This window comes from Artibeus jamaicensis, unplaced genomic scaffold (genome assembly GCF_021234435.1).
Source record: "Artibeus jamaicensis isolate MK-2021 breed Jamaican fruit bat unplaced genomic scaffold, CSHL_Jam_final contig_548, whole genome shotgun sequence".
Classification (NCBI taxonomy): domain Eukaryota; kingdom Metazoa; phylum Chordata; class Mammalia; order Chiroptera; family Phyllostomidae; genus Artibeus; species Artibeus jamaicensis.
The window spans coordinates 11,300,407-11,318,695 of record NW_026521883.1 but is presented as its reverse complement, the minus strand read 5'-3'; the positions used below and the strand labels follow the sequence as shown (position 1 = coordinate 11,318,695).

The following is an 18,289-nucleotide window of genomic DNA, read 5'->3' as shown; positions in this document are numbered from 1 at the left end:
AAGGCTTCATGAGAAAGTGAGGTTTGAACAAAGATTTCAAAAGGCTGTGAGGAAACCACACAGCACTTGTCTGGGAGAAGAGCATCCCAGGCACAGAGCAGCCTGAGCAAAGGTCCTGCATGGGATCACACCTGCCCGTTGGAAGGAGAGTGGAGATGCAGGCATGGCAGGAGTGCAGGGAGCAAGGAGGAGCATAGTGGCAGAGGATGTTGAGATCTGGGAAATTGAGAACATAGCCTGACCACAGCAAAACAGGAACAAGGAACAGCATGCAAACAAAGGCTGAGCAGACAGCCTGCAGCATGTGAGTGCCCTACTTAGAGCAAGATAGGCAGATTGTAATCTGTTTAGTTTTGAATTTTGAAACCCCACCCTGTTCCCACTCCCGGTCTCTGTCAGCAAATAGCTAACTGCCACGTCTGCTTCTGTTCAACGTTTGCTTGCTCCTTCTTATATAAGGACTAAGCTGTAAGTACTTGGCGCGACTCTAGTCTGCAGTCCTCTGGGCACCGTGTCTCAGGACACTCCGAGAGTTCGCCCCTGCGCAGGTTAAGCTTGGCCAATAAAATAAGATCAAAACCCTGAAAGGTCTTCAAAAGTTATTCTCGCATCTGGTGGATATAACAGGAGATTGGAAAGGTAATAGGGGACTAGATCGTTCAAGGCCTTCAAGAGTCCTGCCAGGAATTTGGCTTTTATGCAGAGTGAAATGGGGAGTTGCTGAGGGTTTTGACCCAGGAAGTGGTGGCCTGATGTGACTTCTGTTTTAACAGGTTTGCTCTTGCTGCTGCACTGAGAATAGACCAGATGGCCATGGGGATGAAAGCAAAGAGAACAGTTAGAAGGCTATTGCCCAATTCAGGCCAGAAATGAGGTGGCTCAGACCAGGGCATTAGCAGCGGAAATGGTGAGAAATATGTCCAAGTCCCACCTCTCAGCCTCCTGCTCAATCCTACAGCTGCTTCCGGGGTACCCCCTGGAGTGCCCCTGACTTGTAGGAGGACAGTTTGCCAATCTGTGGATATCAGGACCTGCAAGTCTCTCTACTGGCTCTGGGGCCCATTTCCAGGGGAGCTTGAACACTAATGTTCAAGGAGCTCTCTATGCTATGATGTACTTACCTTTTTTCCAGCCTAAACATTTACATTTCAGATAATGAGAAATGTTTTGGCTTATAAGTCACCACCAAAGTCTCCCCCAAACCTACCTTGATACCAGCAGTTCTGGCTTTGAGAATAGCCTCACGTGCCTCACTGAGGCAGGTGGTCTCTGGTGCACAAGTTCCAGCCCCGCTTCTCCTGTGGATGATATCAAGGGTTCAGCACCCGCTGGTCGCCTCCACACCCAGAGCCCTCCACATGCTGCCTCCGTGCTTTCTGCACTGTCGTGTTTCTGATTCTCCGTCTATCACACATGGCAGCTTCTCAGAGGAAGTAGGATGTTGTGATTCAAATCTATGGCAATAGTTCCACAATAAAACAATATTACAAAGCAGCAAAGTTGCAGTTTTAGGGTAGATGGGTATTTGTTTTTGTTCACTTTTGTCAGGTCTTAGAGGCACCTGCTTGTTGATCTGTGGGGCTCAGAAGGCCCAGATGCCTAAATTATCTACCCCATAGGCTTCTATTATTTTTGGAATACTCCAAATTTAAGACGGGATGTCAAATAGGATTTATTTCAAATATCAGATGTGAACAGTTCTGAGGCTACCTGGAGCAAGACATTGAGAAGGATAGAGAAGCCACATCCAGGTTCAACAACTACAAGAAAAAAAATACTGTAATTGATTAATTAAGTCTGCCATGGGCACAGGGCTTGAAGGTATTGTTACACATTTTATGCCCATTTTAAACCTTTCTCTTACATTATATTCAGAAAGCACCTGTAAAAATACAAACATGGATAGAAAACATTACCAGTAACGGAGCTCATTGAACATTCATTCAAATATTATGAATTTTTAAAAACATTTATTTTTAGAGAGGAGGAAGGGAGGGAGAAAGAGAGGGAGAGAAGCAGCAATGTGTGGTTGCCTCTCTCACACCCTGCACCATGGAAACTGGCCTGCGACCCTTCTGTTTGCAGGCTGGTGCTCAATCTATTAAGCCACACCAGCCAGAGCCAAATATTATGAATGTTTTGAGGAGCAAACTCTATTTCTTAAGTGTGAATCCTTAAATTGGTTATAACCTGGCCTAAACCTGCTCAGTTAAGCAATAATTGTTGAACGCAAATCTGGTAACATTTAACCCCACTGTTTTGTCTACAGCCTTTTGGTGCCATACTTTTATGAAAGTTACTTTTTCAGCACTCACTATTTGTAAGGCACAGTTTAGGTGGTTTCCCTATATTATCTCAAATTCTAACCTCAAAGCAGAAACGTAGGTGTGGCTTATGTCCATGTTAAATAGAAGACTCTGGAATGTCACACAGCTATGGGAGGCAGCTAAAGGTTCTGAAGCCAGTTCTACTTGCCTCTAACACTTCACTCTGCTCTTTTAAAAACATTTGAAACTGGCCCTATGAGCTCACGCACAGCCTCTTGCAGAGGGGACTTGCCTACTAATGGCTGTCTCCAGCTGACAAATGATGAGGCTGTTCATCTCCAAGACGACTCTAGAAGCTTAAGCCTGGTGATCTTTGTGATTTCACTAAGTCCCGAGAGTAATTAACACTGATTCAATAAAAGCCAAAGCCTCCTATCCAATTATTTGTTTGCATCTCTTCAATAAAGTGTAAATGTCAGCTGGAGTGACGTGCCTCGTTCTGCCCTGATGTTTTAAAGGACGTGACTGTTTTCTCGGAACTCAGGTTTCCTCTCTGGCCTCCTCCCTTTCCCATTCCTCCCTAAGTCACCTCCTGTTGGAGCGGTTGCTGGGAAGAAGGGCAGATTTCCAAATGCTAAGCCAGGAGTGGGAAGTTCCCTAGAAAGTATGCCTGATTTTCAGGTGTGCGTTTTTGATCTTTATAGAACAGAACCATTTAATTGTAGGATTCCGCCAACATAGATAATATAATTTTAGGGAGTAAAAGCAAAATTTCAAATGGGCTTGTTTTGTCTTATGCATCTTTAATAATGCTTATGAGTGGGGACACTGAGTTGAAACATGGCAGGCTTTGCCCACAAGCATTTAACCCATGAGTGCCTACTGTGTGATCCCTAGGACACCAGCATCTTCAAAAGATGCCAGGGGAGCAAGGAACCCAGGATTTACAGAACTCAAACTCCACTTGGGGAGGCAACATAGACAGTAAGTACATTTGGAGAACATCTGGATAAGAGCCTAGACTTACAGAGCTGCTTTTTATGTGACAGATCCTGCTCTAAATACCTTACACATATTAAAACACTTAATACTTAACTCACATCAGAAATTAGGTACTATATTTATTCCCACTTTACAACTGAGTAAACTGAGGCTGAGATCACACTTCTAGTAGGAGGCCAAGCTAGAGCTTGAACCCAGACCGTAACCACAACTTTGTATTGCCTCTCACATTAATTACTTGATAAAGCGGCCACACGCACAAATAAAGCTGTGACACAGAAATTCAGTGTAGCCTGTGTAATGCTGGAGGGCTTCAAGGAAGAGGCATTCGTTCCCTTGTTTGCATCTCTATCTCATTGGAAGCTTAGACACCTGGTCGAGGCTTTGGCATCTGGCTTTCTCAACTTGAATCCCAGCTTCACCTCTTACTATTTTTGTGAACTTGGACATATTTTTAATCTCTCTGTGACTGTTCCCTCAACTATAAATAGAAGTAGTGATTGAATCTATAAAAATTCTGTACTGGTTGTGAGAACAAAATATGACACTGGAGGTAAAGGGCTTAGCCAAGCTTAATACATTAGACAAGCTCACTGCATATTCCATTGTTCTTCTTACTGTTATTGTTTATGATCAGTTATAGGGTGTGGATAACTGCTGCCTTACACTGGCAAGAAGGTGCACAAGGAAACTACTGTCCAACAGGGCAGAAGCTTGGATCTTCAAAAGAAGCTTGGCTATAGCAACCACAGTCTCTCCATCTTCTCCTCTCCTACTGTGATCTGGCTTTTTCCAGGGAGTGGTGGGGAAAGTGGGTGAAGGCCTTGGTGTCAAAATTTCCAGCATATATCAAAGTAGGCTAGTGACCCCAGAGGAAAGAAGAGCAACAGAAACACAATCCCTAGGAAAGCCTTTGACTGGCCTGGCTTAGTCATGTGACATCCCTTGGCCAATCACTGTGACCAAGGGTACAGCAGTTGGCAGTGGTACCAAGAACCACACAAAGAAGTGGAGGGACAGTTCATCTCAGAAAGGGGGTGCTGCCCCAAAGAGAGAGGGCAGGGAAGGAAGGCAAAAACAACAGATGTTAGTCCTCCAGCACCCACCCTTAGTACATAAAAACAAGCTTACTTTGCCACACCTAGGTACATACATTTATTAACCAAATAACATGCTTTGTGCTGAAAGAAAAATTACCAGGTATATCAGCTTGGAAGCTTAAAACCAAAGCAACAAAGAAGTGAAGAAGGTATTTTGTCAATGTAAAACCAATTTGAAACTGTAAATCAGATCATTGTTAAATTTATAACTTCCTTTTGTTAGTTGCCTGGGGTTTAATACTAAGTTGTGGTAATTTTCTTGTCCTACAGAATTCTTTAACTAGGTTTTATACTGGGAAGAGAGAAAACTTTGTGCTGTAGACACAGTGATGCAAGTTGTCAAAAATAAAATTCATAATGAATATGCTTCAAAAATCCTTGCTCTCATTTCATGGTATGTAATACTATCACAGAAAATTTACAGATGATTTCAGGTCTCTTTTTGATGATTTTGGGTAAGGTGATAATGGGATTGATATGATTTGCAGGTGATTTGAGAATATCTCTTGTCCCTTTTGTAAAGTTTTTATTTACTGATTCAATAAACTTTTCTTAAGGTTGTACTATGTTACTTTTACCAATTTGAATGAAATCTGCCAGAGTGGGAAACACGAACAAATCAGCACTTCCAGCCCTTGAACTTGTATGATTTCCTGAGTAGTCCCTTGAATTAAAACACTACTGGGCACCTAAAAGCAATCAGACTAGATCTAAGCCTATTGATTGGCCAAAGCAGGTGATATAAAGTATTTAAAGTATCAATGAATAAATTCTTATCTCTTTGGGGAAAGGTGGGGTAAGTCGCTGAAAGGGGAACCAGAGGGGCTCTGGCTGCTTGCCATGTCCCATTTCTTTTCTTTTAACTTAATTTGTAAAGTTATTGTACAGTGAAATTGATTTTTCTTTTGGTGTACATTTATATGAATTTTAACACGTGTATAGATTGTAACACCACCATAACCAGGATTTTGAGGTTCTATCACCCGGAAAAACTCCCTGGCGCTAGTCCTTCACCACCACATCCTCCATCCCACCTGTCCTCCTGGCAGTCGCTGATCTGTTCTCTATCGCTATCGTTTTGTTTTTTCAAGAACATTGCATAAATGGAGTCATACAGTATGTAGCCTTTTGATACTTCTTTTATGTACTTCGCATAATGCTTTGGTGATTCATCTAAGTTGTTGCATGTATCAATAGTTAGTCCTTTTTATTACTGAGTAGTATTCCATTGTGTGGATGTACCACAGTTTGTTTATTCATTCACTCACTGGATGAGTGTCCATTTGTGTTGTTTTCAGTTTTGTGTGCTTATGAAAAGAGCTGCTATAAATACTTGCGAGCAGGTTGTAATGTAAACATGGTTCATTTCCTGACATGGGTGGTGTATACACAAGTATTTGCCTTGTGATTAATCTATGGTCTGTACCTTTTCTTTCTTGTGCTCATTTCTCTGGGACAGCGATTTTCAACCTTTTTTTATTTCAAGGCACACATAAAATAGTGACTAAAATTCCATGGCACACCAAGAAAAATATTATACTTTTAACAATCTGACAAAAAAATAAATATAACTTTGATTCATTCACAATGGATGGCTGTTGTGTTGGCTGTTGTCATTTTTTTATTTGACAATCTAGGGGAAAAGAGGTCAGTGCCCCCGACTAAATATGTATTGCATGTTTTAAAAATTCTTGTGGTACACCAGTTGAAAAATCACTGTTCCAGGATGTTACATTTTACAATAAAGGAGGATTTAAAATATTATCAAGTCTGGTTAGTGTCAAAGAAGGGAAATTCTCTGTAGAAGGAGGTGACTGAAAAATATTTTTTCATTTGGCCTTAGAACAGGAAAAATAAATTTCCATTTGGTCCATACACTTATAATATTACATGATTCTAATGAAGACCTCTACATCCCCTTGACTAAAAAAGAGGCCTGGCATCAAAGGGCTACCCATCATTGTGACAGCTCTTTATCTTTGCTGATTGTGACAAAAGCTCTGCCTAAAAGGCTGGCAAAGATCAGAGCTCTTTAGGAGAAGCACTTGGACTTGCTGGTGAAACTGATGCAGGACCTTTGATCTCTGCAGCATAAGTCATGGGGTGGGCTACACTCTATTCCAGTAATGTCCTGAGGGGCAACTAATAAAAGAATGGCAGCAGTAGAGGAACTCCGAATTTTACAGAGTAATACAGGGATCAATGTCCATATTAACTTTTTAATTAGCACTATATGATTTGGTCTTACAACTGCTCAGCCATTTAGAAATTAGGGAGGAATGATTTAAGTTTCCATGCAATGGACTGGATGATTTATTACCTTTGGACCATTAGAGTGGAGCACAGATGTGCTTTGACATTTCCTCCTCCACCATCATGACCGAACAAAACCAAGTCAAAATGCCTGTAATGGGGCCATAGTGCTATGGCAAGAGGTAAAAGAAAATGTAGTGAAAGTTGATATCTATGCAAGTATGATTTTGTTTTAGGACTAATATAATTAATTCCATACTCATTTCAAAATACAACAATCCATTCAATGGTTGAAATTTATAACAAGAGTCCCCAACCCCTGGGCCATGGACATGGACCAGTCTATGGGGTATTAGGAACCAAGCCGAACAGTAGGAGGTGAGCAGCAGGTGAGCGAGTGAAGCTTCATCTGCATTTATAGCCGCTCTCCATCTCTCGCATCACTGCCTGAGCGCCACCTCTGTCAGATTGGCAGCAGCATTAGATTCTCATAGGAGTGCAGCTCTACTATGAACAGTGCATGGGAAGGATCCAGGTTGTACACTCCTTATGAGCATCTAGTGCCTGATGATCTGAGGTGGAGCTGAGGCGGCCATGCTAGTGCTGGGGAGCGGCTGCAAATACAGATCATCGTTAGCAGAGAGGTTTGACTGTGCAGAGACCATAATACATCAACTGCCTGCGGACTCATAGCAAAACCCTATCACTGAGTGGCAAGTGACCATTAAGCTGCATCCCGTAGCAGGCTTTAGAGTGGCCAGTGAGGGGCTGTACTTCATTTGTGCAGCAGCATCCGGTGGCAGGCTTTAAGTCAGAATCCAACACTTATTTCATACTGTGCATGGTCCACCCATTATTTTATTCACCACTTGCATCCATGTCTGTTTCCTGCCCTGTGCACTTGTCTCAGTCACAGTCCTGGTAAGCCCACAAGCTGACCCTAGCCAAAGTGAGTAATAAACAAACAGTGCTGGAAAGCTTCTTCGAAAAGGAAGGAAGACCCAATGATGAGCCAGCAGAAAACTGTAAGACTGCCAGCAAAAAAAAAAAAAAAAAACCTACATTTAAAAGAAAACACCAAGAGTCCTACTTAAATTATAGGCTCATTGCAACTGGTGATTCACATTCTCCAAGCCTGCTTTGTAGAATATGTGGTGACCAGCTAGCCAACAAAGCCACGAAACCCTCAGAACTGTTTCCCCACATGGAGACCAACTACCCTGAAATAAAAGACAAGCCCTTGGAGTTTTTCAAAAGAAAAAAAATGTGAACATGAAGAGCAAAAACAATTATTGAAGGCCACCACTTTATCGAATGTGTCTGAATTGAGAATGTCATTCTTAGTGGCTAACCACACTGCTAAAGCTAAGAAGCCCTTTACTGTGGGGAAAAGTTGGTCCTGCCTGCTCTGAGGACATTTGTCATGAATTTTAAGAGAAGCTGCAGTTCAAAAGGTGGCATGTACTCCTTTTTGGCTAGCACCGTAATTAGGCAAACTGGTGAAACAGCAGAGGATATTGAAGCACAATCCTTAGAGAGAGAGAATGAATGAGTCCCCATGGTACACAATCCAGGTTGATGAGTCTGTCAATATTGACAACAGGGCGACAATGCTTGTTTTTGTGCAACGTATTTTTCAGGAGGATGTGCGTGAGGGTAAGTCATGTGCACTTTTGTTGCCAACCAACACCACAGCTGCAGAACTGTTCAGGTCTTTGAATGGTTACATAGCAGGAAAACCGCATTGGCTGTTTTGTGTTGGTACATGCACAGATGGAGCAGCTGCCATGACTGGACGGCTTTCTGGTTTCACAACTCAGGTCAAAGAGGTCGCTTCTGAATGTGAGTGTGTGCACTGTTTCATCCATAGAGAAATGCTGGTTAGCCAAAAAATGTCACCTGAACCGAATAGCATTTTGCAGGATACGATTAAAATAATCAGCCATGTTGATGTACCTGCCCTTAACTCACGACTGCTTGTGCAGCTCTGTGAGGAGATGGATGCAGAGCACACAGGTCTTCTCTTACACACAGAAGTGAGATGGCTTTCCAAAGGTAGATCACTGCCCAGAGTTTCTGAGTAATGAAAGCTGCTCTAGAGATTTCTTCTAGAAAAACAGTCACCAGTGGCAGCACATTTCAGTGACACAGAATGGGTCACAGAACTTGCTTGCTGGTGTGACACATTCAACCTTTTGTAAGACTCAATTCAACCTTTTGAGTCAGTGGACTCAATCTGTCACTTCGGGGGAGAATGACAACTGTGCCCAAGTCAGCAGATAAAGTGGCTGCATTCAAAGCCAAACTGGAATTATGGGAACAATGAGTGAACATGGGGATTTTTGACATGTTTCAAACATTAGCAGAGATTTTGAAAGACTGAGCCAGGATCTCTTTCTCTAAGCTGGTGCATGATCACCTATCTCAGCTTTCAACAGACCTTGAGCATTACTTCCCAAACACAAAAGACCCCCTGGACCAGGAAGAAATGGATCTGTGACCCATCTGTGAATAAGCCAGGTGAGTCGACTTTGTCCATGATAGAAGAGGATCAATTGCTTGTGATCGCAAATGATGGTGACCTTAAAAGCATGTTTGAGCCCTGGATGGTCTAGCTTAGTGGATTGAGCCTGGGCTATGAACCAAAGGGTTGCTGGTTCGATTCCCAGGCAGGGCATATGCCTGGGTTGCAGGCCAGGTCCCCCAGTGGGGGCCATGTGAAAGACAACTACACATTGATGTCTCTCTCCCTCTCTTTCTCCTTCCCTTCCCTCTCTCTAAAATCAAATAAATAAAATATTTTTTAAAAAGTATGTTTCAGACAACTTCAAGTCTCCAGACATTCTGGATTAAAGTCAACATAGAATATCTTGGGATTGCCACAAAAGCACAGAAAAGCCTGCTTCCGCTTCCAACATCCTATCTTTGTGATACAGAGTTTTCTGTAGGGACAGCCACCAAAATGAGGTTACAGAGTAGACTTGACATAAGCAACACACTTTGGGTACCACTGTCTCCCATCACCCCCAAATGAGGCCATCTAGTCACAGGAAAACAAGCTCAGGGCTCCCGCTGATTCTGCATTATGGTGAGTTGTATAATTATTTCATTATATATTACAATGTCATAATGTAATAACTGATCATCATAGTAAGTTTAGTTAACATCTATCCCATAATATGACTTTTTTTTTCTTGGGATGAGAACTTTAAAGCTCTACTCTCCTAGCAGTTTTCAAATATATAATGCAGTATTGTTGACTATAGTCACCATGCTCTCGTACATTAGATCCTGGATTCTTTTGTCCATCCCAAGCCCCCACCTCTAGCAAACACCCATCAGTTCTCTGTTTCTATGAGGTCATTTTTTTTTCAGATTTCACATGTAAATGAGGTCATATGGTATTTACCTTTCTCTGTCTGACTCATTTCACTTAGCTTACAGCTCTTAAAATTCATCTTTGTCATGTTGTTCACAAATGTCAGGATCACCTTATTTTTATGGTCAGATAATATTCCTCTGTGTGTGTAAGTGTATAATATTTTCCTTATCCATCCATCCATCCACTGATGGACACTTGGACACAGGGGTGTTTCCACATCTCAGCGATTGTCAATACACTTCCCTGAACGTGGGAGTGTAGACACCTCTTTATCACAGTGCTCCTCTTCCTTCAGGTACATGCCCAGAGTGAATTGCTGGATCATAGTTCTATTTTTAATTTTCTGAGGAGCCCCCATACTGTCTCCATAGTGGCTGAATCAGTTAATATTCCCAGGTCTTGGCTCCTTAAACAAGGAAAATGATATGTAGGTAATACGTCCATTTTAACAATTTTAACATTTCTAACCCATGAACACAGAATATCTTTTCATCTCTTTGTACCTTTTTCAACTTCTTTCAACGGTCTTGTAATATAAGTCCTTCACTTTGTATATTTATTCCTAGGCATTTTATCCTTTTGGTGCAATTGAACATGGGATTATTGTTTTTCTTTTCACTTTTCTTTCTGATAACTCATTGTTAAAACATAGGAATGCAATTATATGTGAGATAGAAAACTAAAAGTAACAATAAACAGATAAAACCAACAAAGAAACAAATTCATAGATACAACAGAATGGCAGTCACTAGAGGGGATGGGGGTGGAGGGAGAATGAAGAGGGTCAAGGGACCCAAATACAAGGTGACAGATGGGGACTAGAGTCCAGGAGGTGAGCACACAAGAGTGTGCAGTATATATACTGACTTCCCAAGAACACAATGATTCGAAAGTTGTACACCTGAAATTTATACAATGTCATTAACCAATGATATCCTAATAAATTTAATTTAAAAATAAATAAATAAATAGGCACTTATTTTCAAATATACACTTTTGAGGGGACATAGCCAAATGCTGTTGGATTTTTTCAAACTCTTTTAGAAAAGAAGGGATGAAGATTTAAAAGGTGATGAAGATTAAAGTAAGATAAAACACATCCAAGCTTCCATTACTCTTCTTAATCATTCCCCGAGAGAAGTAAATGTTTGCATGTCTTCAACGACCTTGCATCCGAACCGTATTTGTAGGTTTCAGAATCCCCTCGGGTTTAAGGTATGGTTAGAACGCAGAGCCTTGCTGTCACTGCAGAAGCTGAATGGGCCAGACTCCCTTTTCTAGCCTCGTTTGGTAACTACAGCAGGAGCCCTGATTGACATGGCTAATCAGAGGTCTCCAGATATGGACTCAGAGAAGCAGGACCAGGTGATGGGACTGCAGCACAGGCTTTCCACGGCAGAGAGGAGAGCAGCCGTGGTGGTGGTGCCAGGATCAGGGCTCATTAGGTGTCTGTGTCAGCATCTTCATTAATCGGGACTCACTGAGTGGTGGACGTGCCCTGAGCTCTTCTTCTGACCACACGGATCCTCTTTGTTTCCCTCACATTGCAAACCTGATTCCCCCGTCTCCCTAGAAATCCCATAAGAAACAAATATTTTGCCGGCAAATTCCTTTTCTGCTTACATGACTAGAGTCTGTTTCAATCATTTGCAACTGAGAACCCTGACTAGTACAGTGAAGGATCCCATGCTAGGCTTCCTAGAAACTTCTGTACGGTTTGCTCATCTTCCCAAGTCAGGGCAACGTGACTAGTGTGTTTCAATCATGAGCACAGTGTTGAAGATTCTTGTATTTATGTCGAAGTAATACTTAAACCCATCATTCTTCCCCTTATTACAGCCTGTAGTTTTCTCTGAGAAGGGCACGTCCTGTGAATTTTCTCAGCTGAAAAACAGAAGAAGCTCATGAGGAAATTACTACGAGAAAATGCCTGGTAGACACTCTAAAATGTAGTATATCTTTCAGCTGGCCCCAAGATAAAATGAAGTCTCTTAAAAGGCAAGAGGTTGTACTTTCCCAGCAAGATTCAGATTCAAAGAGGTTTATGTAGAAGGAAATCACACAAGCCCTGTTATTTTTAATGTCTACATTGCCTTATCTCTCTCCAAATCCTCATATCTGACGCAATTACTGTGACATTGGTAGGAGACCAGTTGAGTCTCTATTGGAAAACCATCTGCAGGGAGGTTAATTAATTATCTAACATCATGTTGCTGATAAAAGCAGCAACCAGGGCAATGTACAGTGTACTTTCCACAAAATTAAATTATGAGTTTCTCAAGGGGCCATGTCTTGATCTCTTTTATATTTCCCTCTCAGTGCTGAGCAGAGCCTTACACGTAACAGATGACTAATAGGTGCTTATTAGTTTACTTCAAAGTCCCTTAAGTCACTGGAAGAGGGAAAGTGCAGCAAGAAGAATCCTGCTGGATAAGCAATTGTTACATTTGTGGTAAAAGTTTAGGGGCTGATCCACTCATATTATGTCATCTCAGGTGGCCCATGATGGGAACCTCTGCTCCTCACTCTCCCCATGCGCGTCCCAGTCGGTGGACTCTCTGCGGCCCTTCCTGAAAGGAGGTGTGGGTGAGAGAGCGGGCCTTTAACAATGCGCAGAGCCGCGGCAGCTGGATCACATCTCAGAAAGCCACGTCAACCGGGCACTGGGGAACGGCGCTCCTCCCAGGCCTTGCAGTTGCCTCCAGCGCGAGAGAGGGGCGATGGGCCGTGTATGAAACCACTGCGGAACAGGCGGATTAGATCATTTCTTGGGTGAAAGCAGTGGTTCTCAAGAGGATGGTTTATCTCAGAGAGCATTTTGTTCATTTGAAGAGGAGTTTTTGGTCAGCACAATGATTGGAGGAACACACTGTCCACATTTGGTGGGGGGACTGCGTATGCTAAATGACCTACCAGCAACAGCGCAGTCCTAGGCAACAAAGAATTTTCTCAAGTCTGGCTTCATTCCTTTAATGCTACATCTGGTATTCACATATTGGGAAAACTTTTTAATAAAGATACAGCCTACACCCCAGCTCTGTTTTACATATAACATGAAATCATTTTTGCTGTTTTAACATGTACATTGATTTTTCCAAGAATACAGCTGTTATGTAAATCGAAGCACATTTGTTCTTTGTTTTATTTGGAGATACACCAAGAGGTGCTCATCACTGTGGGGAACCATGCCACATGCTTGCCACATGCTTGCCGTGGGCTGTACATGCCTGTGTTGGTCTGCTTTTATGGCTGTCCCATGTAAAAGTGGAACCAGAGAGATCGGACACTTCCTTTAGCAGACTTACCAGCTTTTTATCCAAATATTATTAAAATATGGTTAGACATTCAATGCAAGAATCTCATGGCATTTCATTAATGACAGTTTTTACTCTTTAAAATTTTTCATCATTATTATAATTATTTAGAATGACGATAGGAAATCTAGTACTGTATTGAAATTACAGCTTTATTTTAAGGTGCCTGTTTTTTTTCCCATCTTACCCTAGTAATGACCCTCAATGTCTACCCCTGAGTCACTGCTCTTTTTTCCGATCTATCTTTATCACTTATTGAAGTATATGGTCCCCAAAGTCTTTACAATGTACTAGGGATGAAATAAACATAAACTCCATACAGGGCAGGATTTCAAGATAGGAAGTATGTTTTCTATGAAATGATGTCACTTCTCAGCCCATCTCATAACGAAGGCAGTAACTGGTACTACACCTATAAATATGCCCCAGCTCACTAGTGAGACTTCCTCATTTTCTCCACTATGTCAGTGTGTAGTTTATCTCAGCATATTATCCCCACTTTGGTTACGGTTATTTCCCACTTGCTCTTATCACAGATAAATACTTCTGGTCTGCTGTCATTAGGTGTCCCAACCCTAGTCCCTACTTCAGTGTCCTTTACTGCTCTTTCACTTTCCTTTACATCTGGAACTTATCTGGTTCTTTCTCTTAAAGCCCAACTCATTTATTATGCACAGGTGCAATCACCTGACCAATTCACTATGTCTTCTTAGTGAAATCATACCTTACATTTACATGTTAAAATAAATGTTACCATTATTGCATTCATTCTATTTCTCCATTGTATTATAGTTGTGGTGTAACACTCCTTTTACTTAAGTTATAAGCATAGGTAGGCTTAACTACCTATGAATTTTATTTCTGCACATAAGTTATTTGTTATAGAATCAAAAGAAACAAACTGCCCAAGCCAGGTGAAGAATACACTTTGGCTGGAATCCCCTGGCTGTCTGGGTTCTTGTCCTTCTTACAACCAGTCACTAAACAGCATTTAAGTACAGGGCAGTGGAGGTGGCGGTGAGAGCTTCCTCCCTTCCCCCCACTGTGGTAGCGGGGTCCATCGAGCTCTGCGCTCTGGGCGGTGACGTCAGGCCACCACACAGCATCGGACCTGGAGAGCAGTTATGACGCTCACCGCCTATAGAATTAGGTCATCCAAGGCCTAGAGCCTGCATGTTAGTATTTTCTCAGACACTTTATTGATTCTTTACCCACTCACTTGGCTGTAGTTATTTATATCAGGTAAACATGCAGCAAGGTGTTCCAACTGAACCCAATTATGATTCTGAACATGGCTCTGGGCCTGTGCCCCACCCACCCTACCCCATCAGTCAGGGACCAACCAGAAAAATAGAAATGACCTGAGTATTTAGAACCATGGGATTTTAATGCGGGGAACAGATTACACAGGTGTTGTAAAAGCAAAGAGCCAATAAAATGTGGTGAGGCAACTCAGAGATTAACTACAGTAGACAAGCACCAGATGAGGGACAAACAGGAGAAACTGGACTATGGTGGGCCTATCCTGTAGCAGCTGGAGCCACCAAGGAAATGCAGCTGCTGCCAGAGATGCCCCCTGAGTTTGAGGAAGGCAATAAAATACTCCAGCTTCTCCCTTCTACCCACCAATCTCTTCTACCAGTACCTCCCACTGGTAGCAGTCAGCTGATGTGGGAACTTGAGGCAAAACCTGCAGGGATCAGCTACCTTTGCTGACCCCCCTACTCTGCTCTCTATGACCCTCCTCCCCAGGGATACAGAGCTAAGAAGGGGAAAAGAAGAGAACGTCCTAAGAGCAAGCCAGCCCAGTGCATCCCAACCCTCACGGGTATCTCTTGGCATGTGTTGACATGGAGGCAGAGGGAGAGATTAGAGCTAGAGATGGTAGTTTATCAACCCTCTAAATCAGTGGTTTTCAACCTTTTTCATCTTGGCACACATAAACTATTAAAATTCTGTGGCACACCAAGAAAGTATATATTTTTTGCCTATCTGACAAAAGATAGCTATAATTTTGATTCATTCACATTGGACAGCTATTGTTGTATTGGCCGTCAACTTTTTTTATTTGACAATCTAAGGGAAAAGAGGAAAGTGGCCCTGACAAATAGTTAGATATTGCATGTTTTAAAAATTCTTGTGGCATACCAGTTGAAAAGTGCTGCTCCAAATTAAGAAATATAGGAGCCAGGAAGCAAAATAGGCTCAGATTTTCCATGAAAGTAGTGCTTTCTCAGTAAATAGAGCCATGGGTAGGCCCTGGGTGATTTAACGTGACAGAATTTCCTCTGAGCACACAATGTAGAGGATACATTTCTCTGGTTTCAGAGTTGATGCAGAATGTCTCCAATTTTTATCTCCCTTCCATTGTTTGAGTCAGTCTTTAGGCAGCTATACATCTACCCTTTTACCCCCATGTTTCCCAGAATTCTCCCAGTAGGTCAAGACCCTTGTGTGTGCGGGTCAAATTTTCAGCAATCAAACCCAAATGGCCCATATCTCTCCCAAACCCAAATCAACGGATTTTAAGAGAACCTTCATTATTCTTTCATTAAAATGCTATACTTAATTATTTTTCCATTAAATTGCTATGCACAAGAAAAAAGAAATGGAGCTTAGAGTGAGTTATTTGCTAGTGATGTGATGTACACATCAATTACCAGTTTTAAACCTTATATTTCTCAATGCTAAAATAGGGATATCGAGCCTCTTCTCAATTGTCAAGATGTCATAGATATACAACAAACAGTAGGTTTTATTACCAAAATGAGCTGCGACAGTATTTAATTTTCGCTGAAATATTTGTGGCAATAGATGTAGACAAACATTTGGTTAAATCTCCTTAAAAACAGAAAAGCCCTCAAACTCAGTGGTTATTTATTTTTTTATCATGACCTACAATAAATAATGCATCTGCATCATAATATTATCCCTGTATGAAATTAAAACAAATGTTGCAAGGAATATTCCTTCCTCTTACTACATGTGACGGATGCCATTTTCTATTCTATGCCATTCTATTCCATTTCCTGAAAAAAAATTCTGGTCATGACCCAGACTCGTGCTCCACTAGAGTGGAAAATTCTCACTCATTAGATTCTTTTTTTAAGATGTGTTTAAGAGGAAGTCTGACCCATTCCCTGACGTCAGAGGAAGTCAAGCAGCTATGGACAACTCATAAGCTCTCCAGGAACTTAACATGAATGAAAACCCCAACCTGAGCTGCTGCATTCACAGGGTTTTACTACCAGAACACAAGCTCTAAATCTTGCTTTACAAGTGCTTGTCATGTAACATTTGGGCAGTGCAGAGCAGTCCAACTGACATGAACTTTTCTCTGGCTGAGTCATTAAAACATGGCATATGTCCCAACATTTCTATTTGTGTCCTTTGGGAGAGCATTAGTGATTTTTCTATTTTAAGCAGCGAAGAATATGCCTTTGCATTCTGAGGCAATTTCTGGTTCCTCTAATTGCCAACAGCTTTCGTGCAATAGGTAAGCACTTAGTGAAGTCACATTACAAAATTAGTTACTCAAATATTTAATCAGCTGTGTGTGGGTTCCTTCTGTGTAGCATTCTATCCATTGTGGCTAGGAGTTGCTATGGTTACAGCTTTCCCATCAAATATGAGAAAGCTGGATTTGGGAGGTGAGTTCCACTAATGACTTCCTCTTGACTGAGAAAGATGGGCACATAAGTCACTTGGGTCTAAGGTCCAAAAGCCATGGATTCTTGCCACACCTGTCCTTAATCATTTGTTGGGAAATCATCCATTTTTTTCCTTAGTTTCATTTATTCAGGGGAAAGAACATATATTTTGCACCAAGCATGTGCTGGGAGATTTCATAAAGGTTGAAATAATGTGTCCATGTGGGAATGAGATTGAAAGCACTGGTAGAAGGGATAACCTTTGAAAGGAGGAGGGATATACTTTTGAAACTAAAGAGAGGAGGTATATAAAAATGTTTTTAAGTGAAGCAGTTGGGAAATGAGAAAGAGCCTCTCCAATAACCATCACCACTTTAGTAATGCATAGGAAGTGTCATCGTTAGAGAGGGCTAGCAGCTTGGGGACCTGATTCAGAGACTGAAGATTTCCAGACATGGTTTTCCAGAATTAAAAGTTCAATATAGTTCCCTAAAATAACATAACGGTTAAACAAGCTTAAAAAAATAATAATTTGTCCAAGGATATCTAGTCAGCCAGTGAAAGAACTGTGACTCTGAGCCTAAGTCGGTCAAGCTTATTTTGAGTGCCTAGTATGTGCCAGGCACTGTTGGGGAGAATGCAAGATAAGCAAGATTGTTTTGAAGGAGCTTGAAGTCTAGTCGGGGAGGTAGATTCATAAACATACTAACATGGACTGAGGAAAGGACTCTCATGATTGGGATGTGGAAAGTACCTTAGAGAATCATAAGGCTGCATAACTAATTGTTTTGAGTTTCCATAGTCTCTATATATAGATGAGGATTCCCCGTGGCATGGGAGGTTTTGTAAGCAAGATTAATAAAAATTACAAGTCAGGCCCTGGTTGGAGCATTGTTTTATACACCAAAAATGTTTTGGGCTAGATTCCCAGGCAGGGTACATACCTAGACTGCAGGTTCCAGCACCAGATGGGGGCATACAGGTGTCAACCACTCAGTATTTTTCTCTTACACTGATGTTCTCTCTCTTTCTCCCTTCCTTTCTCTCTTAAGCTAATAAACATATCATTGGGTGAGGATTAAAAAAATTATGTCAGACTCCCATTGAATATGAAATGTATTTTTTAGTAATGGAATCTGAGTAATTTTTAAACCTTAGCTTATAAGAGGGGCCCTCACAACTTAAATGTTCTATGTGACTTGCAGTAGATGGGCCATTGGCTAATATTTATAAACCTTTTTTGGCTATAAAGACACCATGTTGTTTGCCCTTGGCTAGGCTCATCATTTGATTTTAAAGGTCAAGAAGTTGGCCCTGGTTG

General features: G+C 41.6%; 1 long non-coding RNA gene across 1 annotated transcript in view; it reads right to left on the bottom strand.

The window, feature by feature from the left end:
- Positions 1-9,555: 9,555 nt before the first annotated feature.
- LOC119053461 (uncharacterized) overlaps positions 9,556-18,289 on the bottom strand; it is a 28,210-nt gene continuing 19,476 nt past the window's right edge. The window contains exon 4 of the long non-coding RNA XR_008392449.1: positions 9,556-11,888. This is a non-coding gene — a long non-coding RNA (uncharacterized LOC119053461). The remainder of the gene's footprint in view (positions 11,889-18,289) is intronic.